This window comes from Artemia sp. Qi Xiang Cuo, chromosome 8, assembly GCF_049724085.1.
Source record: "Artemia sp. Qi Xiang Cuo chromosome 8, ASM4972408v1, whole genome shotgun sequence".
Classification (NCBI taxonomy): Eukaryota; Metazoa; Arthropoda; class Branchiopoda; order Anostraca; family Artemiidae; genus Artemia; species Artemia sp. Qi Xiang Cuo.
Genome location: NC_142801.1, coordinates 31,964,357 through 31,975,300, shown reverse-complemented (window position 1 = coordinate 31,975,300; position 10,944 = coordinate 31,964,357).

Genomic DNA, 10,944 nt, shown 5'->3' with positions numbered 1-10,944 from the left:
GGGGGGTGATGAGACATAGGGAGAGCCTTCTATCGTAGTGTTATTTTCAAATGTTATTTTCAAATGAGTAGATGCATAACAGTGATGATGGATTGAGCTGCATCCCATTTTCTGAGCCAGAGCTTAAAATACAATGCCTTATTAACTACACCCTTGAAAGGATCTGCACTGCAAGCATAGGCCTATGCAGTTCCTCACTAATCATGTTCCAGAACCCAACAAAATATTCAAGCAAAACTGATTTGGGGAAAGAGACTTTAGCAGCTGACTTACCATGTTAATATGGGTAGAAAATCAAGAACTTTAGTTTTTAAAGACTGAATGCATAAATAAAAATTAACATCCATCATTGTTCATTTTCTCCTTCCCCTTATCACCTCAGCTTTCTTTTAGTCACCCTATTTAGTGGGAAGACAACAAACATGTATTATTTTGAACTTTGACTTGGAGTCTATTAAGATGCATTAATCTTTCTTAACCATTGTTGAAATAATGGCCTCCCTAAGGCTTTCTTCATAACAGATAAAGTACTACAAGGATTTGTTTTGTATAACAAAATGAATGCATTTATGCTTATTGATGTTAAAATCCAGCCTCCAGACTTCAATTAAATAATAACAGCTGTCCATATCAGTTTATACAGAACCTCTATTTTGAGACAATAAAATAAGCTCATTCTTGAGTCATCTGCACAGATTTTATCATAGGCAGTGCAATCGCGCTGCCTAAGTAAAGAACGATGTTGGCACAATGTATTATTTATTATTATTAATTAAAAAAACTTTTCCCACAAAATAAGTTTTTCAAAGAAGAGTAAAGAACTCCATTAAACCCAAAAAGAGCAAAAATAAAATCAAATAATCTACCAAGCATGAAACTACCAAAAATCGAAGGAGTTGTCATAGGAGCTGAAAAGGGCTCATTCAATTGAAAATAGAAAGGGCTAATGCCCTTTTTAATAGGCAAAAGTGATTGGAGGGCAACTAGCCTCCCTTCCATGCCCACCCTCCCAGGTGCCCATTATGTTTAAAAACTAGATGTTGTCTTAAGATTAAATAAAAATGCACTGTGTTAATGCTAATTCACAATAAGGATTAAGAGAAAATATGAAACATACTTTTAAATCATGAATTATTTCCCCAACCCTCTAATACGCAAACCCCTGTTGTAATCGAAAGCAATAGTAATCAAAAGCAATCACTTACAGCACCGCAGAACCTCCCACACAACCAGGCTTATGAAAATGTATGTACGGACCCATCCTCCAGGGATGAAGTAATTAAGGCGATCCAAGTTTTGAAAAACCATAAAAGCCCAGGAATAGATGGGATTCCTGCCAAGCTACTGAAAGCTCTCCCCGAGGTGGCGGTGAACGAACTTCATAGCGTGATCACCGAAGGGTGGGACAATGAGTACATCCCAGATGACTGGAAGATCTCAATAATTGTCCCTATCTTCAAAACAGGAGACCGAATGGACTGCAAAAACTACCGAGGTATATCCCTTATCCCCATTACTGCCAAGCTGTTCGCAGACATAATTTTAAATAGATTCAGAGACACCAGAAACAGCCAAACGTGACCCAACCAAGCAGGATTCAGGCCGGGCATCGGTTGCTGTGACCAGGTTTTTAGCCTACGACAGATCCTTGAACACCGGTTTGAACACCAGCAGGAAATAATCCAAATCTTCATAGACTTCATTACCGCGTTTGATTCGGTCCATCGTGATGCAATATGGGAAGCAATGAGAGAGGACGGTGTACCCGAGAAGATCATCAATCTGCTCATGGCATACTATGCTGGAACAAAAGCCTGGGTAAGAGTCGATGGCGATCTTTCAGATCTGGTCCCGATCGAGGAAGGTGTACGTCAAGGCTGTGCCCTTTCACCAACTTTGTTCAACTTCATCATGGATTGGATCCTCAGGGTCCTGGACAAGTATTAAGACGTTGCAGTGAACCCGTCCTTCTCCGTCACAGATCTTGACTATGCTGACGATGTGGACTAGCTTGCTGAATCCGTTGCAGAAGCCCAGGCTATGATAAATGACGTGGCAGTCAAGGCACTCTCGACAGGTCTCCAAATAAGCCTACCAAAAACAAAATCCATGCGAACAGTTGGGATGGATGAAACCCCTGTGACCCTAAATGGTAATCAGATAGAGGACGTCCAGTCGTTGAAATACCTCGGATCGATTGTAAACCCTGCCGGTGAATCTCCAGAAGAAATCCGGAGCCGCATATCGTCAGCCTGGAGTGTCTTTTTTCAACTACGGAAGTATCTCTGGAAGCGGAGCGAAATATCGCCACGTACGAAGCTCCGAGTGTATGAAGCTATGGTTCTCTCTGTCCTCCTCTATGGATGTGAAACGTGGTCACTGAAAGCAGCCGAAGCGTTGAGCTTGAATATATTCAACCACAAATGCCTGTGCTATATCCTGGGCATCCACCTTTCAGATAGAATCTTGAACGATAAAGTCAGGAGGAGATATGCAGATCCGCCCACTCTTGTCCAATATTGTCAAGCAAACGAAACTTAGATGGTTTGGGCCACGTAATGGACACATGATTTGACCTAACAGACCGAAAATTCCTTAGATTTCTACCACCATCGCCATCGTAGAAGAGAACTGGAGGCCAAAAGAAGACGTGGCTCGCAACACTGAAGTTTGATCTAGAGCCAATCGGAGGATTCCAAAACTACGGCCGTCATTGGTAACGTAAATGGCTGGAAATTGTGGAGCCTGCCACCCTCGAGCGAAACCTATGGAAGGAGACATGTCGTCATTTGCTGGGCGCCACGATGAGCCTGGATGCGGCTTGAACGTGCAACAAGCAAAGGTAGGTAAGTTATATATTAATAATTATTAAACAATTATCCAGGATTATCTAACTTTGTGTAAGATAAGAAATAAGATAAAATTTATTACTGAAAAGTGGCTATCACAAGCCCAAATGGGCCGAATTCGTACTTTAGCGTCAATAAAACAAAGAAAAACCGAAAACAAACAACAACAACAGAAATAATTTTTTTTTAAATGTTCAACGTCAAATAAGTAAAAATGTCAAAAACAATTAAAACTCAAAATTAAAAGATTAAGACCGAGTCACCGAATTATCAAAGCAATGAAAAATTACTAAAATTAACAAAGGAACAAGTTAATTAAAACAAAAACAATTTAGATTCGTAACCAAAAAATAGAAAAACCGAAACTTCCAAAACAAATACCAGAAATATAAGGTGGTAAGGAAGATAAGAGGGAGAGGGGTGAGGAGATTCGCTGATTGAATTTGCCAATTATGTAAGAGATGAAAGTACTTCTATATCTTTCAGTAGAAAAGTTTCTTGAGGAAAAGAGGGGGAGTTTTGTTGAACAGAACGTGCGAGTCGGGAGTTGAAAGGTTAAATAATGGCTGGGGAAAAGGGTAGTTGCCCGAGGGTTGTGAAGGGCATTGTTAGCGAAACGCAACGAAATTTTTGCTCTCCTTTCCTTAAGGGTAACTAGATTGGCTCTCCGAAGAAGGGAAATATAACGCACTTTACCCTCATTAAAGTGTGGAGACGACATAAAAATAATTCATCTATTTTCTCTAGCTCAACTGCCGTTCAGGCCGAGTCTGAAACACACTGTGTAAGTTAACTTCTATTGGAATATACAATCCCAATAGAACCCTTCAAAATTTAAAATTTTCCAATTGAGTCAAAATAACATCTACCTTGCTTACCATAAGAGATACACTTTGCGGATGGAAGATATTGAACTCTCTGATGTTTTTGAAAATGTCTTAATCCGACATTTCGCAAGATAACGCAGCCCACAATAAAAAAAAAAAAAATTGCTTCCCTAAATCACAACACCTGCTTAATGGCTAAACGTGATTTATTCCAACAAAAGATTTCTATTGATTTTTGGTATAGTACTAGCCATGTGACAACTTAATCCTTTGTTTAGGATTAGCAAAATAAAGTGTGATTTTCATCAATTGTTCGAAAAAAAGCCCCAAGAAGTCTAAATGCGCCCTTCCCTCCAACTTAGGCCATCAACGTGATACGACGCATCTCCTATATATGAAAAAAAAAAAAAAAAAAAAAAAAAAATCTAATCATCCTCAATCCCTGTCGTCGGATTATCAGAAGTGCTACCAGAACAGAATAATACCTATAAATGTACCAACATTTTGCAATAAGATCTATTTGTGATGATGAAAAATTATAAAGGGTATTTCCTTGAAAGCAATTACATATTTTTGGCAAATTTTAGAAAGAATTTTTGGGTTCTAAGAACAGCAAACACTCACGCTTTAGCTCAAACTTTCGGACTACGCACAGCCTGGGCGATTATCACTCAAGTTCCAGCAAAACAGAATTTGTACTCTTTACCAGAATCATATTGCAAAAATTAAGAATTGAAATTTTTTCGGGACTCTTTTAACGGCATAAAATTCATACAAGTTCAAAATCCCTTCTAACGCTTTACTTCCATATTTTGTTGATTTTTGATATTTGTCAATTAGATTCATTTACTTTCATAGACCTACATTAAAAAAAAAAGTTTTTACAGTAGTACTTAAATGATAAGTCTAGGCAAAAGCAGGATAAAGTGCCCGGATGTTCTAATCTCGCAATAAAGACTAGCTATCAATGTTGTAGCTAGTTGCTTCAATAAAAATGTAATAGCCTAATTCTTTCTACATTTGCCAAGAAAATTGAGCGACTGGTAAAGGGTTTCAAGCCAGCCCTAGCTCTCCCCACCCCTGGCTACGCCTTAACAGTAGCCAGTAGTCGAAACTGTTTTCAAGCGCATGCGAGCTTTGAAAATGCCTAGAAAGAAACTAAGCAATAAATATATATTAAACTCATGTGTTCCCCTCATCTGAGTTTCAAATGTTTTCCTGTAGCTTCTTTTCATTATGGTTATCTATCATATATTTTCCATCTTGAAGAATTTTAATACATAGTTTTTTTACATTCAATAACCAAAGAAGACTATTTAATATGTAAAATTACTCCCCAAGATAGTAGCAAATGCCATTGAGTTAATTTTCTGATAATTCTTTGAATTTACTTACCTGACACAACATACTGGATGCACATGGGCACTAATGACTTTGGCAATGCCTCTTGTTAGGAAATCCCAGAAAACAATTCTTCCATCATTACATCCTACAGCCAAAAGTGTACCAAGCCTATTAAAAGTGCAGGTCACTGCAACAGATATGCAGTCTAGAACACCATCAAATTCCTGAAACAAATCAATATTAATTCTTTCTTCCAATTTATCATTTAGCTATTGTGAAAACGAGGTATCTGGAAATTTACTTTATATGGTCCATTACTTAAAATTAAATTAAGACTGGACCCAATATTGTCTAAGCAAATGTATATACATTTATATATGTATTATACAAAAAAAAGAAAGAAAAATGTAGCTACGTTCGGGGATATTCCAAACAAATTGAGACAAAAATATATATCTCTAAATTTCTATTTAGAGTCTAATTTCTATTTATACCCTGTGAGCCCACTTTTAAAACTTATAGAATAAGTTAATTATGTGCACAAGATTGTCTTGCTTTCTCTAATTTCTTGAACTAATTACTTTTCTGAATATTTATTGCAGTTTTGTTTCATTCTCGTTATTGTCTCTATATACTCACTGCGACCTTTTTCATTCATTGTAATGAAAAATGTTGAAAAAATTTGCATATTCAGTCAAATTTTCTATAATACATGATAGATACCACAAAATGCATTTTATTTTGAAAAAACATATCTTATTCCAGCATAATCACTTCGTGTTAACTAAAAACAGAACTAGAGTTTTTAATTTCTGTTCAAATGAGCCCTCTTTCAAGCTTTTAAAATCATTGGTTCAATACAAACACCCATTGAAAAGAAACACCCTATAAGCATGCATTTGTGATCTTCCTTCTGGGGGGGGGGGGGATTATGTAAAATACAATATATTTGTAGACAGGGGCTTGAAATCTCTACAGTAGGGTTATCTGATATGCAGAATTTAATGGTGTGATTTTCACTGGGATCACTTGAATTTTTGGGGATATTTCTCCTCTTTTTCGAAAATCATGGCATATTTTCTCTGGTTTGTATCTTTTGATGGGTGACATAAAAAATAATAAATTTTATATATTTGGAATCAGCATAAAAAGCCGATTCTGTTGCTGTATTAATTTTTATTACAGATATATATATTTAAAGCTTAACATATATAAGCCTATATATGTTAGTGATTTTTAAGAAATGAAAAAATGAAAACAAGGGACTAAATTGGCACAGGAAACTTTAAGTAAAAATATCTAGATATAGGGCTACTTTAAGAAGATAGTAGCTGGAAACTACATCGCATTTATTTTTGAACCACCTATTTTTCTATAGAAAAATTCTTACCTTCAAGCTAACAATTTATCAGTTCATAAATGAAAGTACTTACTTCAGGATAATTCTGACCAAATGACTCTAGAAAAAAAGAGACAGAATCAGTTTAAGCCCATATACTAGAACACTAGAATCATCATGCAAAATAATACTATTTATCTAGATGCATAAAGATACAACAAACCTGGAATTTGTTAGCCATACAACTTTCAATTGTGATGAGTGAGTAGATTCATGTGTAGCACTTTAGTTCTATAAAATGTAAATACAAAGCTGTCAAAGAACCAAACCAGGAAAAACCTACCCTAATACAAAAATGGTAATTATGGAGGCAACCAGTGCCTAAAAAATATATCCTTTGATCAGATTCTAAACTTTCTATTAAAGAATAGAGCACTTTTGCTTTTTCTACATAGTGTTTCCTAATATCTTCAAAAAATAAAAGTAAAAATTTAAGCAACAGATGTAGAGAAGTCCCTTTTCTGAAATATTCATTAAAAGTTTTTGTGGTTGGCCTAGACAGTACTGTTTAACTTAATGGTACACACCACTATAGACTCTATAGCAATTTAGCATGGAGACCCATAAAGCAGGTAATTGCTATCTAAATTGATCGCAAACTGTGGTTTCTCATTGAATTTACAATATTTAAACTGTTGTTTTGGGGGTTTAGGGGGGGGGGGAGAAGGTACCTAGGTTTGGTTACGTATTTTATATATGCTATGATTTACCCCCCCCCCCCTAATGTGCAAATATATAGCCCAAATTTGTTTCATAAACCATTATAACCGGGTATCTGTCTCTCCTGTTTGACTAGTTTCCGTGATTGAGTCTATAGTGGTGTGTACCATTAAGTAAAACAGTACCACCTAGACACATATAAGTTGTTCTATTGACAAACAGAATGGTTGGTGTAATCTAAATATATAGATCAAGGACATCAAGTCATTTGGAAAATCTTACTTACGGTAATTGAAATTTTGTTCAATTGCTTTGCATATTGAAGGATGCAAAATTGAAACCATAAAATTTTTTTTTTATACAATTTTTTTTTTTTTTTTTTTTTTTTTTATATATAGAGATGAAAGTGGTATAGAAACACATTGTTAGTTAAAACTTATTCTACCCAAACATACCTTAAATGTAATTTTCCAGCAAAATACGAATCCTGTAGATGCATAACAGTGATGATGGGTTGAGCTGCATCCCATTTTCTGAGCCAGAGCTTAAAATACAATGCCTTATTAACTACATCCTTGAAAGGATCTGCACTGCAAGCATAGGCCTATGCAGTTCCTCACTAATCATGTTCCAGAACCCAACAAAATATTCAAGCAAAACTGATTTGGGGAAAGAGACTTTAGCAGCTGACTTACCATGTTAATATGGGTAGAAAATCAAGATCTTTAGTTTTTAAAGACTGAATGCATAAATAAAAATTAACATCCATCATTGTTCATTTTCTCCTTCCCCTTATCACCTCAGCTTTCTTTTAGTCACCCTATTTAGTGGGAAGACAACACACATGTATTATTTTGAACTTTGACTTGGAGTCTATTAAGATGCATTAATCTTTCTTAACCATTGTTGAAATAATGGCATCCCTAAGGCTTTCTTCATAACAGATAAAGTACTACAAGGATTTGTTTTGTATAACAAAATGAATGCATTTATGCTTATTGATGTTAAAATCCAGCCTCCAGACTTCAATTAAATAATAACATCTGTCCATATCAGTTTATACAGAACCTCTATTTTGAGACAATAAAATAAGCTCATTCTTGAGTCATCTGCACAGATTTTATCATAGGCAGTGCAATCCCGCTGCCTAAGTAAAGAACGATGTTGGTACAATGTATTATTTATTATTATTAATTAAAAAAAACTTTTCCCACAAAATAAGTTTTTCAAAGAAAAGTAAAGAACTCCATTAAACCCAAAAAGAGCAAAAATAAAATCAAATAATCTACCAAGCATGAAACTACCAAAAATCGAAGGAGTTGTCATGGGAGCTGAAAAGGGCTCATTCAATTGAAAATAGAAAGCGCTAATGCCCTTTTTAATAGGCGAAAGTGATTGGAGGGCAACTAGCCTCCCTTCCATGCCCACCCTCCCAGGTGCCCATTATGTTTAAAAACTAGATGTTGTCTTAAGATTAAATAAAAATGCACTGTGTTAATGCTAATTCACAATAAGGCATCTCAGCAAGGGTATTAACTTTTGGGGCTACTTCTACTCTTAAAATTTAACCAAATCAAAATAGCGTAAGTGTATCCAAGCTATCAAAGAAAGTAAACAGATTTTTCTGCAAATGGTATCAAATTTTCTATTTCAGGTCAACTAGAGGAGGTATGAAACTAAATTAAACACTACTATTTATGTCCAGATTTTTAAAAGGGTGTTTGTTGTTAAAAATTGCTGAAAATTTTTCTCCAGCATACAAATAGCAGGCCAAACTATAAAGTCTTAAACGAAATGATTTAAAGTATTATTTTCCTTTTCCCTGAAAAGACAATGTCAATATAAAAAGAAAAAATTAATTAAAAAATTTTGTCCAAAAAATAAGTTTTTCAAAGAAAAGTAAAGAACTCCATTAAACCAAAAATGAGCAAACATAAAATCAAATAACCTACCAAGCGTGAAACTACCACACATCAGTATCGATAAATAAATGAAACCCAAAACGAACAGAAATTACAATAAATAACCGAGTCAAACTCAAAACGAGCAGAAATTAACATGAGTAGGACTCAAAACTCCTATGCCTTCCCATGGCCGGAGCATAATTTGCACTTTACTGAAAAAAATACAAATGAATGTGCATTGTCAGTTTAATATACATATAGCCTACTGATAGTTAGTAATCCAAATGTTAATATTATTTGATTTATTAAAGTTATAAAAGTAAAAACATTTATATTTTTTCAGTAAAGTGCAAATTATGTTCTGGATAAAAGGGTCTATGTATAGTAGAGGCTGCTGATGGAAAAGCTGCCAGGTTGACCCTATAATGTTCTGTTTTATCACAGCATTGAACTTTTGAGATCCCGAATTTCTCCTAGTAAAATAGAGAAATTTGTTCAGGAATCTGCAGGGCACTTGAAGGGCAGGAGATTACATATGTTGGAAGCTGAATGTTTTTCCTGTCACAATTGGCTAGCATTTCCAATATTTCTGAAATTGCTGAGTCTTTTGTTTGGCTTTTTGTAGCTTGAGATACTCATGCAGGGAATGATAGTTCAAGGAGTACCATTTTTGCTTTGCATAATGCAGCTAGCTAAAAAAAAAGTTGAGTGTCTTTTTTGACAGCAAAGCTAAATCCAGCATTCTATTTGTCTGGAGGAAGTTCAGAATAGAGTTTAGATATGGAGCCATTAGAGTAAAGGATGTACAACAGATGACATCAAAATACCAGACAAGGGTAAAATATAAACAATAAGGGAAACTTTAGCATGGTAGATGAGTCTGGGGGCAAATAAGAGTGAATGAGATATGGTGCAATGCCAAATTGTAATGAAATACGAAGTGCTGCAGATGAATATTAATCAATTACTGATATCTGCTATAAAACAGTTAACAGAACCTGTGGGAAGTGCTGGTGCCCAAAATGCCTTTCCCCAGCAATTTAAGGATCAACGTCTGACCAGTATATATATTATATATTAAATCACACAATATATGAATATCTTACATGACATATATTGAACAATCAGTCTATTTCTGTTAGCTCTTTTCAGTAATCTTGGTTAGTATGGTAATTTTCATTCTTTCTTTTGTTGTTACTGATTTTTTGACAAATGAAAACCACACTGTCCAAAATACTTGTTGTTTTCAATGAAATATAAATAAAATTCAAGTAATTTAAGTGGTTTTTGAGAGAAAGCAAAGAGGAGAGGTTAGCACCACTTGTTTTTGAAAACATTAATCATTCTTGAAAATTCATTTTTTTTTTTTTTTTGCTCTTATATTATGACAAATAAACACAAAGGTTAAAATACAAATAGTTTTCAGTAAAAATGACACTCTGGCCTTTAGAAGGCTTTGGGGGCATTAGCCCTAATCATGTTTGTGTAATTTTCTGTTCATTTTGAGTCTTATTTATTCATTTATAATAATTGTTTGTTTTAAGTTTGAATTTTCATATAACTTTATTTCTACTTGTCCCTGGCAGTAAAAATATACTTTTTAGTATTTTTATTGAAAAAGTAAAAATAAATTGCCCCCCCCCCAGATTTTGAAAAATACATTTTTGCCCCCACCCATATTTCTGTGAATTGACACCATTAGTCTTTGGTTTTAATTAATTAAAAAAAGAACTTTCCAAAAAAATAAGTTTTTCAAAAAAAAGTAAAGGCCACTTTAAACTTAAGTTTTAAGCTTAAGTTCAGCAGATAAAAATACCTGTTAAAATTCAAACTCAAAATGACCAGAAATTACTGTCATAGGCAGTGCAATTGTGCTGCTTAAGTAAAGAACAATGTTGGCACAATGTATTTTTTATTCTTCCATACCAGGGCACTTCATATTGAAGGAGTTGTTGTAGAAA